The sequence below is a fragment of the Dermacentor silvarum genome, chromosome 4, assembly GCF_013339745.2.
Source record: "Dermacentor silvarum isolate Dsil-2018 chromosome 4, BIME_Dsil_1.4, whole genome shotgun sequence".
NCBI lineage: Eukaryota > Metazoa > Arthropoda > Arachnida > Ixodida > Ixodidae > Dermacentor > Dermacentor silvarum.
This window is the reverse complement of record NC_051157.2, coordinates 120,499,572-120,512,489: the sequence shown is the minus strand read 5'-3', so window position 1 is coordinate 120,512,489 and position 12,918 is coordinate 120,499,572. Positions and strand designations below refer to the sequence as shown.

Here is a 12,918-nt window from a genome sequence, read left to right as displayed (position 1 = left end):
CCCACGAGCGTGCAGAAGAAGATAAAAATGGAACCGTCGCCGGTGAGCCTTCTCGTTTCGCTCCTGCTATTTGCACGAAATATGTGTAATTTTTCGCCGCCTAACTCCGATTTTTTCGTCACCAGGAGAGCTCGAAGGTGTTCAGGTCCTACAAGCACGCTCTCTCACACCTGGGATTCTTCGCTCGCTTCGGAGGTGCCTTCGGTGCGGCCACCATCATCGCGGTCTACATCATCGCTGTGGCCAACCATGACATCGATCCTTACAAGTCTTACGTCAGGTAAGGCTCTCGAGTGTGCTAGCTATAATTTTTCGTCGCTAAGGACGTGCGCGAAGAATCTATGCCGTATTACCGCACCGCATACAAGTAAAGAACGCGACCAGAGGCACAGTCACCATCTGCGCTCAAAGCCACTGCTTTCAAAACCCTTCATTGCTTAACTCTGGCAACCAGCCGTATCGCTAAATGGAGAGGCTAAAAGTCCCGTAGCCAGAAAAGGAAAACCTGAAACTGCGACGCTCACTGGCCACATCGTTACATTTGTATCTGGATCAGACGTACAACTGGCGGCCCTTTTAACAAATACGTTCCATCTGAGGCGGCTGCTGCAGCCATATGCGCCCGGCACTATTGCAGTCTGAAGAATATAGCGTTTGCGCTTACGTTTCATGGAAAATATCTACTCATCACGCACATGTAGTCTCAGCGTTGCCTTTCCCAAGCCGTAAGTACGCGATATCACTGTGATCAGCATCAACACAATATAAAGCGAGCTGCCTGCCACACTTTTAATTAATAATTAATTATGGGGTTTTACGTGCCAAAACCAGTTCTGATTATTAGGCACGCCGTAGTGGGGGACTCTGGAAATTTGGACCACCTGGGGTTCTTTAACGTGCACCTAAATCTAAGCACACGGGTGTTTTCGCATTTCGCCCCCATCGAAATGCGGCCACAGTGGCCGGGATTCGATCCCGCGACCTCGTGCCCTGCCACACTTTCACGAGCCTTATGCGCACTTTTCTCGTTAAAATTAGTTACATGCCCAGAAAGAATTACAACATGCAGCACCGCATTATGCCACGAGAAGATAGGTCTAAATAAAGAAAGTAAATTCTATATAATCCAGGTTTTATGCGAGTCGCGATCTATCCTTGGGGCAATTTCCGGTATCCACTTTCAGGCATTGTCTTGTTTGTCCATCGAAACTTCGCCTTACCTTACGGAAAAGACACCATCTATTCCTCAACTGTGGTCTACGCGTTTCGTCCGTCAGGCGAAAATTTTTCGCGTATCATGGCCATTCTCTTCCCACCCGAAAAGCGTTGCAAGATGCACTACTTGAACAAACAGCTTTTATTACGTAAGACAGCCACGCTTGAGACAGTGTGAGATGCAACGAACCTTTTTGGAAATATTATTACGGTAATGCTAATGGAGCACTGCATTCACTCGAAGTTGAGCTCCACTTGCCTTTTATACAAGGTACGGAGGGACGCCACTCCAAGCATGGTGTGACGAGAAATGCGCTTAAAGGACGTAGAAACTGTAGGCAACGAGCTCTGGCTCTTGCCTAGCTTCAAATGTATACCTCAATCTGGAATGTGAACGAAATGAGATTGGTTCTTTGCATGGACTTCGTACGATGAGAGAAATACGTGGTCATTTCGCTGGGTAATCTTGCTTCTAAGTAGGCTTCTGCCTATAGGTACTACTGTACAACAAACGAGAAAGGGGGGCTTGTTGCTCCGTTTGTCCCTAGCCGATTGCGGTTAAATACTGGACTGCGATTAAAAACGCGACTGCGGTTAAATACTCCTGAATAACCTCGCTGTCCACTCGTGTTGAGTATCAATTTATAAGGTCGCTACCAATTTATAGGCAGCTACTGCTTTAGCGGCAGCAGACCAATGAATAATGACACGTTGTTACTCCCAATTTGTTGTATTGTAAAATGTTTATTTTCAGGCTATACTGCTGTTCTTGTTCAAGGCTAGGTGGCACATACGCAGAGCGTGCCAGTGTGGCAAGTACTCCTGCGATCGCCGACGGCCCTGACATTGCGAATCGGAGTGACAGGGACACGAACATTCGCCGCCCCCGCTTGCACGCAAGGATGGCGCTTTTTTTTATGAGGTGGGGGGGTGCTAAAACCACGATTTCATTATGAAGCACACAGTAGTGGGGGCGCCGGATTAATTTTGACTACGTGAGGTTCTTCAACGTGCACCCAGTGCACGTTCTTGCATTTCGCCCCCATCGGGATACAGCCGAAAGAAGCGGTATATACGCCTAGCTCGCTGACCGCCGCAGGGACGACCGACAGGGCAAGCGATCTGGCCTGCAGCTCATCATAGTGCGCTTATTTTATTGCGATAGCAATTATATGGACACTCAAAAGCAGATTTTTGCCGTCGGCGTCACCGTCGCCGTCGCCGTCGCCGTGAGGTTCCGTATGACGTCAATGGAGATGAAATCGTCGCCGCGCGCCGAACGCTGTATGTGCGAGTGAAAGGGCGCGAGGGGCGCGCGCTTGACGGGGAGTGAACGCACGGCGGAGAACAAACGCGCGTTCTGCGCCGTGCTCCCCTAAGGTACAGTGAGCTAGAAGTACCCAATATATTCTAGTGCACTGTACTTAAGGGCTGCAGAAGTTGGCGTCTCTTTCCTCCTTTACAATCACCATATATGTAGAGCAAACGCGCCTTCTTCCGAGGCGCGAAAAGCCGTAGGGGAGGGGGGGGGGAGGGAAGGGAGGCGACGTTTAGCTGCGGCACCAAGTGCCTATTTATATCAGAGGCTCCGGCAACAGTCACCAACGCCGCACGCATTTTGAGCGAACGCGGGCAAAACGCCGACGGCGTGAACAACAGTTCTGCGTGTTGCTGGTGCTGCGGCATGTCCAAGTTTATACAGCTGATAAAGCTAATATCATTACTCCGTATAGCTCTCTACAAATTTGCTATCGCAATTGATGCTTCGCCTTTCAGGTGAAACTGCGACAACTTTTTGACAAAGTGATTAACGTGGGCTTAAATGAATTGGTTTCCTGGGTGCCTTTGGTGAGAATAGCAAGCGAAACGAAGTACTTGCAAGCCAGCCGAGCCACCTCGCTGAGACGGCCGGTGTTTGGGTCTCCGTCTGCGAGACGAAATGTCATCGGATCGTTGCCTCCGATTGCGCCAGTGGTTTAGTACTGGGCTCTGCTTTACGAAAAACGCGCAGATACGCGATTCTTTTTAAATTCAGAACTATGTCATGTTAAAGAAGTCACAGGCCTGCGCGGCACACGCAGCAAGGTCACAGCGTAAGCTGGTGGAGCGGCTCAAGAGTATCTCCAATTTGGTCACCACGCACAACAGGGTATTCGCGGCAGTCTGTTCGCCTCGTTTTGACGAGAACGATCGGAACTGTCCGCCCGGCGTCGACGGCGACCTGAGGCTTGTAATGCTGTCAGCACAGCAGACTGCTGAGCCCGATCAAGCCTTACAACTACAACTTACATGTCAGGCGCGCCGCGTTTGCAGGCACCTTAACTAGATGGCGCCACCATACTGGCGGAGGCTCGGCAGCTCGGGAGCGTGTTGGTTGCGCGCCTCGTCTGAATCGCATATCGTCGTCTGCGCCTGCGGACACTGCGTTTGCAGGCATCTTACCTAGATGGCGCCACCATACTGGCAGAGGCTCGAGTCGTCTCTCCCTGCGTTTGCCTTAGGGCTATTTTCCGCGGCCCGATAGCAAGTGCTTGCGTGGCTCGGTGGTAGAGTATCCGGCTCCTGAATTGTTCACGCAGCGGGCGTGGGCTCGATTCCGGCGGGAATCGGGAACTTTTTTCACGTTTGTTTTCACGTTTCCGGCGATAGCGGTTACGCGGCGGCATCATCGTGACCCGAAACGGCTGTTGGAATGAGCCCATAACAGCTAACGCTGTAAAACAAGCTGTAGTTGATTTATACGTCGCGCTGAGCGGCGGTAGAAGCAATCGCCTCGGTGATGGGACCGTCGAGATACCGGCCCTAGGGCGACACCGGCTGTGTAGGCCCGCGCAATCTGAGCTGTTCGCCGCGGCCGTCGGATCGCTCGAACGCTTTACTAACACTGTACATTTTATTTCGCACATGAAATTTAATTGAATCGTTTAGGCACGTTTATGACATCCACACTGCAATTAACGGAGCTGTGACTCTGTTGCCAGCGTGTATGAACGTTTGGTAGCATATCTACACTCAGGTGGCTCAATTCCTTGAGATGAAAATAAATTTGAATGTGGCGCGCTTTGTGGGGCATCTGCTCGCTCGACCTACATTCAAGGCTAATCCTAATCTAGCTTTCCCACAGTGCGGCAAGAAATTGTAATGACACGCTAATAACGATCCTAAGATAATAGATTGGCTAATGAACGCCACTCAACATAAAAGTCAAGCTTAAAGGCTACGAAATATTTTGCGCATAATGAATGATCTGACATCAGAATCCAACTTTCGCTTTTTACCGTGGTGGCCCATTGCTTGCGACGGTTTTCATCAACAGGAAACCTATGAAAACTTGAGCCTCTTCCATATTTCGACGCAACTGAGCTCGTCGACATACTGCGTTTCCTTCGTTGTAAAATCATAGAATAAAGACCTAACACGTGGAACACACAACCACCCGAGAAACCCAGCGGCTGCTGTGGTAATATAGTTTTCCGCCATTGCGCACTACGAGGCGATCGTCTTCGTCTGGGAAGCAAGACGACAGCTGTAGAACGAAGTTGCGGTTTGCGCCCTTCCCTCCTCAATGAATGGGCGCTATGTCCCATTACCTTCTCTTGTGTGCTGTGTGTTTTTTGACGCCTTAAGATAATTATAATGAATAGATACCAACTTGCCCAACATGAAGTTCTCTTAAATATGCAGTTCATTGCCCATTCACTGGATAAGAACGCGCGCAAAGCAGAACTTTGCTGATTTGAGAACACATACTACTCTGTGTGGCTCAGTGGCTAAGAAACACTGCAATGCACTTGTATTTATTGGCCCCGCTGACACCCAATGAACTTCATTTTCATAGAGTGCAGACTGCCGGTGACGCTAGTGTTAAGGGCTTGTCAGCTTCACCTAAACCGTACTTACGTCATTCCACAAATCATAAATTTAATCACGTCCCATACATCCTTTCACTGTATGCAACTCTTCGCGATGTCCTCTTTCGCTCTCACTTTTAACTTGCTCGCTCAGTTGATCGCTCGAGTCATTGAAATGTCAAAGCGATGCGTAACTGTTGTTTTCTTTTTTTACTCTGCAGCGACGCCAGCGGGGACCCACCGCAGAGCGGCCTCTTTGGGCTTTGCGTTGTGATCATGATTGTCATGGGTGCGTATACATGACATCTTGACTAGTTTTTCTCTTTGGCCTTAACAAATACCAAATTTGCAATTTTTTTGCAAGCAATCGCTGTTACACAGGCCAAACTTCTCGACAAAGCGCCGGAAATCTTCCGGAAACTTCACCACGAAAGGAAGCATGGCACCTTACCGCTACTTCGTTGTCTGGGTGTGATGCGTGAGTGTCCACCTATGAAAGGAAGCCGCACTTCGGGGAGCGATTTTCAAATTGTCCGCATACCCGGCTCTATTCGGTGTGCCACCTCTGGCAAAAAAGAAGTAAAAGAAAAAGCAGCACCGGGATAGGTATAGAGAGGGCGAAAGAGTTGCAATTTTTCTGCGTGTTATATTCCAAAAATGCAAAGAAAACAAAGCGTCGATACGCCGAGTGCAAACATTGCATGATTGCAATTCATTGAAAGGATTTGCATTTTAAGACGACCAGAAATTAAAGCCGCTGAGCGTCGTTTCTGTAGCCCTGACAATGGCGGGGTCATCAGAGCGAACAATGTGCCTCCACTTCCCTCACGTGGACCGAACTGGTCAAGCCATCTGACTCTACAAGCGCCAATAGTGGGTGGCAGCTGTGAATGTGTGTCAGGGAAACATAAGTTTAGCTTGCACTCACAGAGGCAAGAAAGCTGAGAAAAATAAAATAGAAACGAAAGGATGGACTGCTCAGTTTTACTACTTCTGATAACGTGAGAGTTTCACTACAGTGAACAGCTTTAAAGTTTACTAATGAATCCTGTTGAGACAATTAAGTTTTCTACGTATGAACACGAAAACAGTGCTTGCCACGCAAATTGTTCACATTTATGGACAATCGCAAAACTGGCGCATGGCATGCCGATCGGGGGGTCGTACCGGCAGACGGCACCTTTGTCCATCGGCTGTGCCGGGACATGAACAACCTGTCAGGTGGCAAACCGCAAACTCTATTCATACGCAGGTGTAACAGACACAGTAGAATTGGCTGTATGTAGAGGCTACATTTTGTCACGCAACACTGACAAGTTGCAAAATGTACCACTGTGGTTCTAAAATAAATGGACCGTTGGGGCTGTGAACCTACCTATGGTAAACGACCGCGCGACGTAAGCGTGACAGGCTGGTGCGACTGCTGTGAAATGGCGAAATCAGCTCCCGCTAGCGTATGGGACAAGGTTCTCGTAAGTTATCATGCCAATCATTTGTCAGTTGGAACGATCAAAAGATAACAAAAAGTAATCACATCAGCCACTACCCCCCATGCTGCTGCTTTCCCGAGCGATTTAAATTGGGAAATATGGCACCACATGTGTTAACTTTCATAAAGAATATCTCGGCGTATCGGTCATCTAATATAGGCATAGGTCATATAATAATCTACCGCACTAGCTAACTAGCACATTTGGTTTTAGTCCTCACCCGCCGTGGTGGATCAGTGGCTATGGTGTTGGGCTGCTAATTCAGCACGAGGTAGCACGGTCAAATCCCGACCACCGCAGTCGTATTTCGATGGGGGCGAAATGCGAACACTCCCGTGTACTTAGATGTAAGTTCACTTTAAAGAACCACAGATGGCCGAAATTATTCGGGAGTCCCCCAGTGCGTCGTGCCTCATAATCATATCGTGGCTTCGGCGCGTAAAACCCCATAATATATTTTTTGTCCTCCTTTCAAAGACGTGGGCTCCTAGATGTATCAGTGCATACACCCATATAGGTCGCTGTGTATGCTAGGTAAGACATTTAGGTGTCATCATCAACATCAGCCTATGTATATGTCTACTGCAGGACGAAGACGATCTCCCTGTGATCTCCGAATACCCCTGTCTTGCGCAAACTGATTCCAACTTGCGCCTGTAAATTTCCTTAGTTCATCACCCACCTAGTTTTCTGCCATCCTCGACTGCGCTTCCCTTATCTTGGTATTCATTTTGTAACTCTAATGGTCCACCGGTTATCCATCCTACGCATTACATTGCCTGCCCAGCCCCATTTTCCCTCTTAATGTCAACTAGAATATTGGTTATCCCCGTTTGCTCTCTGATCCCCTACGTATGTAATGTAGGTTAGTGGTTAATGTCGATAGTTAACTAGCCACCGAAGCATCTATCAGTGAGCGCTCTTATGGTAATCGTTAACGTTCGCAGCTTAGAATTGGTGAAGCATGAAATAACGAAACAAGAGCGCGTGCGAGAGAAAGAGAGAAATAAATGCGAAACAAAGGACAAAACGGCAAACACAACCCTGACGAACAATCATTTTTTACTCTATTGTGATGTGGGTGTGTTACCCCATGCCCTGATTGCGTCATTCTCATTTCACTGTTGGTGTTTCCTTTGTATTGAACCCACAAACGAGATAAAGATAAAATTATATCTGGGGCACTATTTACCGCCTCTCAGCTTTGCTCGTATTGTTCTGATGCTCTTGAATACATCCCCACTGTTTGGCATTTGATGTGGCTTTGCGACGTGTTTGTACTGCGACGTGTTTTGCCAGCTTCGATCCCTTTTTACAGCGAAGCTGTATATAGCTAGTTTCCAGCGGATCAATGTCCGTAGACCAAAAACCGGGTGCCAATCCCGAAGATTGTGCAAACACGGGGATGACCCATGGCGGAGGTGAAGCAGGCTTCAAGCACTCTGCCAACATGCAAAAATAAGTTTAACATCTTGGGTTCAAATATAACCCGTATCAGCTGTTAAGCTGATAAGAACAGATACTACACTCTGACCCGCCTCGGCCATGTCAACGTTCTCACCATTCACGTGTACGCCATCCCGCGTATTCAAACTAGTGCCTACCAATCTGAGTGCCTTCTGTCTCCAGACGTCATGCTCTACGTAGGCTCCTTTCCTGATTTCTGCTCCTGCTGTGAAATGGTATAGGCCGCGTGTTGTATGGTCTGTAGAAGAACAGCGTGCCTACCAAGAACGATGACGTAAACAGAAAAGGGAATGGGCGCGGCGGCGGCGGAAGGAGACCACCGACGATGAGCTGGACGCGGACGCCAAGCGTAAGCGTGCTGCCCGCCAGGACCGCGAGGCGAAAAGAAATGCGAATCGTCCATGTGGCCCCGATCCCGCAAACGTGGAACGTTTCCCCAGAGATATGCTCAATCACCACATGCACAGCTTCGCTGGTCATCGACCTTCACAGAGTGGAATGGCAAGCAGTAGCGGTAACATCTTGCGGGTCGGCGACCCATCTTGCTGGCTGAAGTGCCGAGCAAGAGGAGAAAAAAAAAAAAGCTGGAATGGCAATGATTTTTATTGCGATAGCAATTATATGGACACTCAAAGCAGATTTCTACCGTCGGCGTCGCCGTCGCCGTCGCCGTGAGGTTCCGTATGACGTCAATGGAGATGAAATCGTCGCCGATGATGATGATGAAAAGTTGTCGCAGTTTCACCTGAAAGGCGAAGCATCAATTGCGATAGCAAATTTGTAGAGAGCTATACGGAGTAATGATATTAGCTTTATCAGCTGTATAAACTTGGATATGCAGCAGCACCGGCAACGCGCAGAACTGTTGTCGACGCCGTCGGCGTTTTGCCCGCGTTCGCTCAAAATGCCTGCGGCGTTGGTGACTGTTGCCGGAGCCTCTGATATAAATAGGCACTTGGTGCCGCTGCTAAACGTCGCCTCCTAAAGCCCCTATAGATATTATCGCCTCCCTTCCCTCCCCCTCCCCCCTCCCCCACGGCCTCTCGCGCGTCGGAAGAAGGCGCGTTTGCTCTACATATATGGTGATTGTAAAGGAGGAAAGAGACGCCTACTTCTGCAGCCCTTAAGAAAGCACGGCGCAGAACGCGCGTTTGTTCTCCGCCGTGCGTTCACTCCCCGTGAAAGAGCGCGTCCCTCGCGCCCTTTCACTCGCACATACAGCGTTCGGCGGCGCGCTGGCGACGATTTCATCTCCATTGACGTCATACGGAACCTCACGGCGACGGCGACGGCGACGGCAACGGCGACGGCAACGGCGACGGCGACGCCGACGGCAGAAATCTGCTTTTGAGGGTCCATATAATTGCTATCGCAATAATAAGTGGTTCTTGAGGGAAAGGGAAAGGTTGGCGCTATCTTCTGCAGCCCTTGAGGGAGCACGGCTCAGCGCCAAATGCGCCGAACGCTGTATGTGCGAGTGAAAGGGCGCGAGGGGCGCGCGCTTTCACGGGGAGTGAACGCACGGCGGAGAACAAACGCGCGTTCTGCGCCGTGCTCCCTTAAGGGCTGCAGAAGTAGGCGTCTCTTTCCTTCCTTTACAATCACCATATATGTAGAGCAAACGCGCCTTCTTCCGACGCGCGAGAGGCCGTGGGGGAGGGGGGGGAGGGAAGGGAGGCGACGTTTAGCTGCGGCACCAAGTGCCTATTTATATCAGAGGCTCCGGCAACAGTCACCAACGCCGCACGCATTTTGAGCGAACGCTGGCAAAACGCCGACGGCGTCGACAACAGTTCTGCGTGTTGCCGGTGCTGCTGCATGTCCAAGTTTATACAGGTGATAAAGCTAATATCATTACTCTGCATAGCTCTCTACAAATTTGCTATCGCAATTGATGCTTCACCTTTTAGGTGAAACTGCGACAACTTTTTTTTTCTTGCCTCCACAGTGCCGCGTGACAGATGTAAGGTAATTTTCTTGGTGGCACGTCGAGAGAATGACATCGAACACTGGTTGTCCAACTACAAACGAGTGAGCGAGCTCATGCGGTAAAAGTACGATGCCGGGAAACCTTATGTACTATTTTAACTAACTTATGTCGCTAGACTCGTATACAGCGAACACAAAGTAGACCATCGCTCCTGGTGTGGCTTTAAAAAGTTTCTGAACCTCGCTACCAGCAACCAAATAAAACCTTCACTAGCCAATCAATGTCGTTATTGACCTATGCAAGTCTTCAAAGCGTTCATGACCAAGACAAATCAGACTCAACATATCATCGAGGGTATCACCGACGACGATTACAGGTTGATGCCTTGAGAAGATACGTGCCATGGTTGCACAGTGGCCATGGAACTGCGTTCCTGAACTCGAGGCCGTGGCTTCGATACCGCCCGCGGTGGTCGCATTTCGATGGGGAAAATGCAAAGAAGCTTGTGTACTTAGGTTCATGCAAAAAAAGCCCAGGTGGTCAAAATTAATCCGAATTCCTCCACTACGGCGTTCTTCACAATCAAATTATGGTATTGGCAGGTAACACCCCAGGATTCAATTCAGTCGAAAAATTGAGCCCAGTACTGCCGTCCAAGTTATTCAGTGCTGCAGAAGTTACGGCGAGCTCTGTGGGCAGAGCCCATATTCGTCAACACATTCCGAGACGTAAGCAGAAGATCGCTCGGTAATTTGATTATGATTTCAACACTCCGCAGCTCACAAAGACCAAGTTCCAAAAAGCACGCTTATCCCCATTGATAAACTGTCGGCTTGAAAGCGACGCAAGCCAACGAAACAGTCCGAATGTGTCTGTCGGTCACGCCCATTGCAGCTCCATCACTTTTAACTAAAGCGACACGTGCCTTTTTACGTATAATTATTGCTTTTTCATCGGGTGCTCTGTTGAGTTCTCTCCTCGTTTCTCCTCTCCGGCTGCTCTTCTTTGCCAGGTTTTCCTGTAATGTACCTCCACCACATGCGAAACCAGGTCACCATGGAGGCAACGGGCTGCGTCGGCGAGCGTCTCAACAACGTGGCCCTGGCTTCCGGCGCTCTCTCCTGCCTCGGAATGGCCGTGGTGGCGCTCAATCCCGTGTCACACGTCCGCAGGGACGGCCAGTGGGTGAGCGCATGGCAGTGGCGACCCAGTGTCACGCTTCAATACCGGTAATGTTTGCAAAGAGAGCGCGCCTCTACGCCTATAGCCATACCTATCTCTCACTGAGACGACAATCGTTGACATGCATGCGTCAGTGTCGTGGCATGAAATTCGTCCGTCTACTGATGCATGCTATTTCATGCGCCGCTACATGACTTTTCATTTGTGGCAGGTGCTCTGTCCAGCTTTTCCGCCATTAGAGTCATTTGGCTGCAGTAGAGTGGGTGTTGCCAGTGACCCCAATCATGTGAATTCTCGCATAGCGATGCGTTCACGTTTTTAAATAACGTGTGTCATTAAGCTGCTCAATTTTGCGTGCTGGCAGAAGTTTTTGACGAGCGGTAGTCAGGACAAAGCAAAATCTACTTCTAACTTTATCATGCTGCCATGTAAAAAACTTTCGGCTGTGAACACACACACACACACACACACACACACACACACACACACACACACACACACACACACACACACACACACACACACACACGCACACACGCACGCACACACACACACACACACACACACACACACACACACACACACACACACACACACACACACACGCACGCACGCACGCACGCACACGCACACGCACACACACACACACGCACGCACACACACACACAGACACACACATTTATAACGGTTTCAGTTGCCTGTGGGATATTTTTTGGCGGCACTCGTGTCTGAAAGTACCCCAAAAAGCGGTCAACTCACGAGGAACGGAGAACGAAAGCAAGCGAAAGGAGAAGTAAGAAGCTGGAACAGTTGCAAAATTCTGATGCATAGTCGGCGCTTCCACCAATTTTGTTCGACGGGGTCCGAGATTCAATGATCGGAAGCATTGCCAACAGCTTACAGTTATCATCGTCAAACGGAAGTGTCATTATGCACCGGCGGGCGAATGCACACGGACGTCATATTTGTCGAAAATATTAGAAAAGGATGAATCAAACTTGGGCAACAGTGCCGAATTCCAGGTAATATACTATGTGCAGGCTACGAAAAATTCTGTCTTCTTTCGAACTCTCGGTCACTTCTTTTAAGGATAGACCCCTCCGTCTTCGTGTCCACCTCTAGCTGGAATAGCCACTGATATATCAAAAACTGCACTAGACAGCTGAAGAAATTTGCGAGGGGAAGCGTAATGTCTCTGCTTCTTGTCACTCAGCTCACGAGAGCGTGCGTCACTGACCGCGTACCATGTTGAAGCACGGTGAAGCCTCAGAAAACGATCGCCGGGGCATTAAGAAAGAAAACAAAAAATCTCAAGTCCAGAAGACTTTCGCAGGTGTCTGAAACGAGCAGTGTTTTCTATTGGACAACGCCGATACAAAATTTTCGCCCATTTAGAGGCGCATGATTCAACCGCGTACGCCACCTCAAGTGATGAAGCAGGTGCGGCGACCGAAGCGCTTCTTCCTGCAAGCCGTCCTCATCTGACCCTCGTATCACTACTGTTGTTCAGATTTAGCACCATGTAGTCTACGGAAGGCCTTTATAACGACCAGATTATCTGCAGTAGTGATGCAACGCTTGGGGGCCATCGGTTGTATTCCAACGCCTCACTGATGTAAGCATGAACAGGATAAGCGTCCCCACTATAGTTCTAGCGACATCCCCTCAATTCTTTGTTCAAGCTTTGATAGCAAACGCGACTTCACTTTTTATGGCGAAGCTGTATATGGCCAGCCGATTTGTTCGTCCGTCGCCTGTACGCTGAAAGCATCATCAGCAATGG

The 12,918-nt window shown here is 49.3% G+C and overlaps 1 non-coding gene and 1 pseudogene across 1 annotated transcript; one reads left to right on the top strand and one right to left on the bottom strand.

Moving 5' to 3' along the window:
- On the top strand, positions 1 to 11,128 carry LOC119448866 (uncharacterized). Its single transcript, XR_007466486.1, has 3 exons — positions 1 to 280; positions 5,288 to 5,355; positions 10,966 to 11,128. It is a non-coding gene; the product is annotated as an uncharacterized LOC119448866 (transcript).
- LOC119451117 (U2 spliceosomal RNA) lies at positions 7,923 to 8,103 on the bottom strand (annotated as a pseudogene).
- Positions 11,129 to 12,918: the final 1,790 nt, after the last annotated feature.